The sequence below is a fragment of the Pelmatolapia mariae genome, linkage group LG9, assembly GCF_036321145.2.
Source record: "Pelmatolapia mariae isolate MD_Pm_ZW linkage group LG9, Pm_UMD_F_2, whole genome shotgun sequence".
NCBI lineage: Eukaryota > Metazoa > Chordata > Actinopteri > Cichliformes > Cichlidae > Pelmatolapia > Pelmatolapia mariae.
In genome coordinates, this window is record NC_086235.1 from 18989787 (window position 1) to 18998507 (window position 8721).

General features: G+C 40.8%; 1 protein-coding gene across 2 annotated transcripts in view; it reads right to left on the minus strand.

The window, feature by feature from the left end:
• Window positions 1–5135, minus strand: part of map3k22 (mitogen-activated protein kinase kinase kinase 22) — a 38301-nt gene extending 33166 nt beyond the window's left edge. For both annotated transcript variants that reach the window (XM_063483587.1, XM_063483586.1), the window contains exon 1: window positions 4748–5135. The gene's annotated coding sequence lies outside the window, so the exon portion shown is untranslated. The remainder of the gene's footprint in view (window positions 1–4747) is intronic.
• Between the last annotated feature and the right edge of the window lie 3586 nt (window positions 5136–8721).

Consider the following 8721-nt stretch of genomic DNA (forward strand, 5'->3'; position numbering starts at 1 on the left):
TGCTGTTACAAGCACATTGATTCATTGTGTTTCTCCACCCACAGGCAGTCATGCAGAGACAGCTCGTGGACTTAAACCCATTTCACGAGACAGAATGTCAAACAGCTGTGGTTCAGGAAGACTAAAGGAAGTGTTTCGGCTTTGCCAGCAAGCTGTTTATCCATGAAGAGCGTCTCGGTTCTGGGCTTTTGATGCTCACAGAGGCTAAGTAAGTGCGACAGTGAAGAATCCAAAAGCAAAGTCATAATTAAGTTCCAAGAGTCTCCCGAGTCATTTTTATTTAAAATCTCTGCAACAAACTGCAAATTGGCCTCACTTCTGTTTATAGGGATAAACCATTACACATGGAAAACAATGACACCTGCCTTGTGTAGCATTTTATATAACTGTGTACACACAAGCCTCAACATGTATGACCTAGTATGTAGACTTTCTGCTCTCTGGCCGCCTGTCCTTGCAGCCTCGGGCTCTGCTGCTGCTGACGGCATTGTCCTTACAGTCAAACAAGCCGTGCAGACAAAGCTCAATCAGGATAACTTCCTCTTGGTTTCTGGAGTAGCGGGGGCCGGACCTTACTGCACTTTCACAGCATGTCCTAACATGTTGAAACTGTGTCCGAGATGAATGAAAGTGAGAGGCTTAAATGTATCTATGCAAACTAGCAGCACGTAATGGTAATGCTACTCTTAGCAATGTGTGGCAAAGGAAGCACTACACACCTGTATTTGTCCAGCGTCAATCTGTGTTCTTTACACATGACGTGTTAACACGAGCTGTGCAACAACTGTTATCTTGAAGTCGATTTACAGATTTTTCATGGATGTCTGGGTTTGGCTGGGTAAAGACAGAAAACAGTCCCAAAACCACTAAAGCATTTTTAGTCAATCTTTCCACTAAGGCTGTATATTTTTCTTTAAGCATGATCTCTTTGTATATTTGAATATATGCTGCTTTGGTTTGGATCTGCTTCCGAGTTCCTGCTGTGGAAATATGTTACTGCCACTATCAGGCTTTGCCGTAGAGTTGGCGAAATCCATGTGGCTTTTATTTCACTTTGCAAATACAGTACATAGAAATCAGGCCAAAGCCCTTTTTTAGTCACACCAGACGACAGTCTTTGTTTCATTCAACCTCAGAGTGATTCATCAAAGCCTGAAACGCTTTTATGAGTCTTTTATTTTTGAATGATGTCTTTCACCAATCTACTAGAAAGAGCATGGTGACTTACACTTCACAGCACCAACATGACCAACAAGTTAACTTAAACTTCTTTAGAAAAAGACACAGTGTTGGTAATAAACATTTTCATTATGACCCTGAAATAAAAACTACAGTGCTCCTGAAAACTTTCTCTCCGCTCTGAGCATCAAAGCCAGGATTTTGGCTTTCAAGTGAATCTGCCAGACATGGACTCAACTCAGATTTTATGGGTAGTCTATTAAAGAATGACGGAAATCAAAAGGACAAAACTATAGCTGAAGCTATAGTTTCGGCTATAGTTTTATTCCACATTTTTAAACTGCACTCCTTTCCATTAACTGAACTGAAAAAGGTTTTCTTTGTCGTCTCTTTTGGTCCATCAGTCTTCACACAGTATTCATGTCTTAGACTACAACCTTCTTCAAACTCTGACTTCATACATTCAAAGTTTAAATGTATATTATAAAAGCTGCCAAACTAACAGTTGGTTTTTGTAGTCAAACCAGATTTTTGAGAAACACATCTGAAACTGATCTGTTTATATCTGGTGTTTATAGATTTAAACAGTGCTGCACAAAATACCCCTCATTTCTTTATATTTTGCTTTGAAGGCTTTCTTGTAATTTTTAAGTGGTCTTGAGCAACAGTTCTCCAGGCTTTCTGGAGGCCTTTTTAAAGTTTTTCTTTCAACATTGGTGCTTTTTCACAGATTTTCAGTCCAGTCCTTGTACTTGAAGAATTTTTTTTGTTTGTTACATCACTTAACGCTGACCTATGAATCACTCTGTATACATACAGTATAACAGACAACTTAGTAAAGAAAAACATTTTAAAATGGTATCTTCTGTTACTTTGTTACTATCAGCACACTGGAAAAACATAATTTGTTCCCCTTTCTTTAGTTGAATTCACAATAAAATGCCAAAGATAACACAGTGTGACAGGCGTAAAATAGTATTTTGGCACCAAGAAAGTGATTCCAAACGAGTCATTAGCTGAAAACTTGGCATAATTCAGGATGTTGCGCAGTTTGTTCTTAAACATTTTTGACAAAACTGGACAAGAAGAGGACAAAACAAGAAGCAGCAGATGAACATTACCGGGAAGTCACGTCTTTAACAAATCCATCAAAGAACCTGACGCGGGACCTCAGAGATGCATCTGGACCTTGAGCAGATCCATCTACTGTTTGCTGAAGCCTCATCAGAAATGGCCTCAGTGGAGGAGTAGCTGTCAAGAAACCATTCTTAAGGAAGGTAAACGGAGAGGAGAGGCTAAGTTACACAAGAACTGGACTGAAAAATCAGTGGCAACCGGTCTGATGGAGTGATGAATCCAAATTTGAAAGTTCAGGTTCAAATTGTTAATATGTAGAGAGGGGGCCAGGACACAGGTACAACAGTGACTATTTACAGTATTGTTTGCATATGTTTGCACATTTTAATAGATTGCTGCCCCCGCTGCACTTTCATTGCAAAATATCAAGAAATGAGGGGTAGCTCAAGATTTTTGCACAGTGCTGTACATACAGTATAAAAGAGTTGTATAGAAATAGGAAAAAAATAATGGGGTTATTGTCTATTAACTTTGCAGCACTTCACTTCACAAACTAGATTGCGATTCACCATGAAGACAGTTTGACTTTGCACTGTCTGCTCAGCTGTAACGCTACTCTGCAACATGTGCTGCAGGACTGACTGCAGAGTATTACTGACACAGGATTCTGAGCGGCTCTGCTGGATGAACGATGTGATTGTCACAACAAGCATCAGTTTCTGCATTATAGTCTGCAAAGGGAAAAGTTGTCTTATTAGAAACGCCAAAGAAAATACCAATAAATCCCTGACAGGCCATTTTGCTCTAGTAGGTTCCCGCCACATTAGGTGCCACTGGGACAACATTGCCTCGATAGCACATGCATGAACACTCACGCTCACTCGGTGAAAACAACAGCAGCCATGTTATCACAGCTGGTAATCAAGCAATATAAAAAAAAATATATTAAAAAACAAGGATTCAAGAGAAACCAATCCTCCCATCTCTCTGTACTCTGTCATCTCTCTCACAGTAACCTTTGAAAGGCCAGCTTTTCCTCAGTGGGCATCTGGAAAGTAGTGAAGCTCCTGTGAATTCAGCATATGATAGCACGGGTTTATGGTCATCGTGGAGCGGACAGCGTGAGGTAAAGGAGGCCGTGATGCTGAACTAATGACCGGCAAAGCCTCCCGTGTGACACTAAGAGGTGACACCATGATGTTAAAAGGAGTGAACATAACTTTCTCATAAGTAAACTGTAGGGGGGGTGAGAATGTTAATATTAATACTAATAATACAATCTGCATGAGCAAACTCTGTAGCACATGACATACTCCCATGCAGTTCTCAAAGGTTTTTCAGATTAAAATGAGACGCTGTGAAACTCTGCTTAACAGACTTTCACCTGTTTTTTTTCCCTCCCTGACCTTTGTCCTCATTAGTCCCATCAAAATGCAATTAATAACCCAGCACGCTTGTCTCTGGCACCATTCACTGTGGGATTCTGTCCTCTTATCAGCACAGTGGTTTGTTTTGCTAGAGGCACGCCAGCCATATCTGTGGGTGGTTTCCACTTGACAGTTTGACTCTCAGTTTAAGGCTATTCCTGAGCTCCAGGGCACGCCACGGTGATGATGAGCTCATCCATCAGGGTGCCGCTCAGGCTCCTTCTCGTGAGTGCACTTCCTATTGATTTGATTTGATGAAGACGGTGGCCTCATTAAGATCTAATTTAGCGCATCATTTCAGAGATCTGCCATCTCTGGATGAAGCTCACCTGCATCCTCGTCGCTTTCTCACCGCCTCAGGAAGGCAGAAAAATCTCTTGGAAACCGAAAACAAAAGGACAGGAAACAAAAAAAAGTAACACACGAAGGACTTTTCAGGACAAGAACACTGAGGTTTCCTCTTTTCAAGAAAAACACCAGCTAAAGTAACCACAGTAAATCACAGAGGACTGGAAAACTGACAGCAGAGAGAGAGAGAGAGAGAGAGAGAGAGGAAGGACACGGGCTATGAATGACTCTACAATCACATATGATGGCACTGACTTTCCAGCAATCAGTCGCATCTAAAGACATGCAATTTATGTCCTTAGACGTTGCTCAATCCATGTGGAAGAGTGCTGTGCACTGGAAACGACCACTTAGCAAAAGGCAAACTTCCCCCCTCCCCACTATTTTCTTTTTGTTGCAACAGAAACAGTTTGTTGTATCTTTAAAACTTTATTGTGTCTCTTTCCTTGTCCAAATCCAAATTCAGCAACATAACAGCTGCACTGAAATCACCTGGAGGCTCTCCAACTAACACTTTCCACTTGCAGGAAGGCCTACCTGTAAATGCACTGCACGTGATTTGTGTTACGAGCACTCACTTAAAAAGAACCTATAATAACATAATGAATATCTGCAAGTCTACTGTACTGTCGTGGAGTTTTATTTCCTATAAATGAGAAATAATAGTAACAAGCGGTGCTCCCAAATAAGGGGGGAAAACCCACAGTGGTTCTTACCTTGTTATCTGTGTGTGCCCATGATCCAGTTGCGGCTGCAGGATTTTTGAAAATGAACTGATTGTGGGCTTTAAGTTATCACAGACACGCGACAGGAAGAGCGGAAAAATCCCAACAGATGCGGAGAAAATCTTCCAAAAACAGTGAGCTGATATCCGGAAACTGCGCTCTGGACTAAGCGCAGAAATAACAACATGAACAAGCTGCACTCAGGCGCAAAGATATTCTTATTCTTCTTTCAGAGGTGCATAAATCCAGAGTGGAGTGGACAGAGGGGAATAACCTGCAGTGGCCGATGTGTTTCAGAGTAAAGTTTTTTTCTTCTTCTTCTTCGCCCTGCGCTTTGCTTGTCTCAACACACACTACGAAGAGGAGAGAGAGAGCCGAGTTTCACCCCGGAGCTGCGCCTCTGATGTCAGCAACAACGTGAGCTCCAGGAAGTGGTGACGCTGTCCGGTGGTGCGTTTCCACGGCAGCGGCTTCAAACCTCAGAGAGTACCGCCACACCGTGGACATCAGGGGCAAATACATATTGTCCTGTGCTCCTACGCTCTGTGTCGCAAAGTTCAGGTGGACGGAGGTGCTGTGCTATACTGCAAATACTGCTATCGATCCAATGCCAAGTAAACACATGGGGCAGCAGTGATGATAGCAATGTCAATACTTTTAACTTATAAAGGCAGCTGACCTCTCCGGGCCACCGTACATTAGTGCTGGGAGATACTGCAAGTTTTTGGTATTGATCTGATACCAACCTAACGTATAAAAGCAGCTTGTGTAGGGGAGGGCAGTGTGTCATGACTTGTGAGATTAATCATCATCGATTTGCAAATTCTGACAATTACCACTAAAACACTGAATTTTACACATTTATTTTAATTTTTCTTCTGTTGCTGTGTGTTGTTGCGCTATAACTGTGGCACAATTAAAGCTACATGCTGAACTTAGAAGATAGAAACAAAGTATCAATCCTACTGAGTCAGATACCAATACCAGCCTTGGTATTGATTCATACATTTACATGTAGTGAGCAATATGGTGGACACAGCAGGTTATGAAGTTGGCATAAGGCATAATCAGATTGGACAAACTTTATGTACCCAGTCAACCATCCCAACCAAAGGAAGACGAGCTAAAATCCAAATGTCATTTTTTTGGGGGGAAGTATTTATGCTTTTTTTCCCCTCCTGTTTGTTTCCTTTATTTAACTACACTGTGTGATTTTAATTGTATCCATATGTCCATACATAGCATGCTGTAGAAAGGACAAAAATCGTGACACAGCTGTTGATGGGTTGAGGATTGCCACTTTAAAGGTTATGCAAGATGAGCAAGCATGAGTCTGATTAGATATATGTCAAATTTTCATATCATGCTGCTTTGTCAGGACTCCACATCTGGCGTGCAGACAGGCCAGCAGTGTTTGTCTCATTGTAACCATACTAAGCTGTTAGAAGTCTTTTTTTCTATCCATCCAGACTTGGAAAACACTGATATTTGGGATGATATGAACTATTTCATATCCAGGTAAAAATCCCACTGAGAATAAAAAGCTCCTTTTCAAGATCAATCTGGCAAAGTTTTAGTTTTGGGGTTTTTTTTTGGTGGTGGTGGTGGGGCAGTGATCAGTTCTCCACACGTGCCTGCCTCATCAGTGCAGCTGAAGTGTTTCTAACTCCCCTCACTTGATCTCAGTGGGTTGACAGTGCCTGTTCACTGTCATCATAGCTCCATTTGAGCGTTTTAAATTGTCAGAGAAAGAGCACGAACACTTGCCTACATTACTGAAGCCTCTCTAAATGACCACAATTTCACTGGATCCGCAGCAGGCTTTACCACACAGAGGTGCATGAACTTGGTTCAAATATGTCAGTAAGATGTCCATTACATCTGCAAGCATAGATAGTAATCTGTATCTTTTCCCTGCATGTCAGCTAATAGGAGCACACACACATGGCAGCACATTGCTAACTGCATTATAAGTATTACACCTCACTAAATGATCAAATGCTCTACTTAACCACACATCACTGACTATTTTTTGCCTCTCATTTGATTGCTGAGCATTTGCATTGTGCATTTCATTTGTATCTTGGGGAAAAAAAGGCTACCTGTGTGCCAAAAATTATTTATAATGGGCATAAAAACAAAACCCGGAGGGAGACAATCGGAATGACGAATGCTTAACTGACCTTGGGCCCAGCATCAGATTAGTTCCAAACAGCAGTGTTTTATTGTGATCAGACATGCCCTTGCTCTCTGTAAGACTGCTTCAGTGCAATGAATATCAATTGGACATTTGCATCTCTCTATGGATTTGAGTGCTTGTAGATGCTAAACTGTGCTGCAGATGAACACGGCATGCAGCTGTTATGAACACTCACAGCCTGTGGGTGTGGGGGAGTTCACATGTTTTTATTTGGGGTTTTTTTTTCTAGCATCACCTGAGAGAATTTTGGAGATCAGGAGGGTTCCCCAGAGACAAACCACATACTATACCATTATATACTTGAGTCATATACGCCTACACATGTGTCATAGTATATAACATAACCTTTGTCTATTGGCCATCTGCAGAAATATTAAAATCATACTAATATTCACGTGTCTCATGTGTAAAAAACCATGCGAAATTAATTTTAAACTGATTGCTGAGTATTGAACCAGCCTTTTGCCTTTACGAGTGCTGGGAAAACCAGTTAGAATACAGTATGTGTTTAATGAACATGTTCACATACTGACGCTTATCCTTCTAGTGTTTACATTTTGCTAAGTGGTCTCCTAGAAAAATGCAAAAAAAATGCACATGCAAACTGTGGCTGATATCGATCAGCCTCAGGGAACCCTTAAAATACTGGGAAAGTCTTTTTTTTTTTAAGCAATGTTCAAATAAGCTTTTCTAGTGTCTTTGGCAGTTTTCTGCTCTGGCTACTGCCTCTCGGGCATTTTGCATGGTTTTTATGTCCACTGGGACTAAAATGGAGGGTTAGCTGCCGCCTCAAATTTTCCAGACTGCATAAGACATCTAAAAAAACACACACACATCTTACTTTGGCTGACACAGAAGGATCTAAAACTGTATTCAGTAAAGTAGAGCTTTATTAATAAAGATTTATTTTTGCATAGAAACTGCATTAAATGGCACCTTTCCAGATGTGCAAGCTCCCAGTTACACAGGCACTGATGTGGCTTCTTCATTACATGAGGGTGCTTTAACCTGAGTGTACACTGTTCATAGACTGGGATTTCTGGAAGGATGACTGAGCCCATGCGGGGATTTCCATGACAGAATCACGCCTGTTTTTGATGCAGTGCTGCCTCAGCGGGGCACGAAGATCACCGGGATCCAGTACTGATTTTTATGCACAGAGATTTCTTCAGATTCTCTTAATCTTTTGATGATATTATGTTACTGTAGATGATGAGATTTTCAAAATTTTCACAATTTTAAGTTGCGCAACACTATTCTGAAATGTGTTCAGAATTTGAAGATGCAATTTGTTTAGTGGTTTTTCTTTCAGATTGCTGAAAGGCTTTTGGGAAATGTTCTTTTTATACTCAGTCACGATACTGACCTGCTGTCAATGAACCGAATTAACTGTAAAATGTTTCTCCAGCTGTTTCTTTTTAGAACCACTTAATTCTTCAGCCTTTTGTCGCCACTGTCCAAGCTTTTTGGAGGTGTGTTGCTAACATCAGATTCAAAATGAGCCAATATTTTTCTTAAAATTGTGCATTGCTGCAGTTTTAAACATTTCATACCTGCTCTATGATCTGTCGTGATTAAAATATGGGTTCGAACATTTGCAAACTACTGAATTCTCCTTTTATTTAGATTTTGAAGTTTACAAACTTTTTTTTAAAATTGGAGTTGTATGATACTATGTGCCAACTGAAGCCGCATTCCTGTTTTACTGGATAAATCACTAATTAATATTTAAACACAGGAAGTTTGAGTTTACAAACTCTTCAGA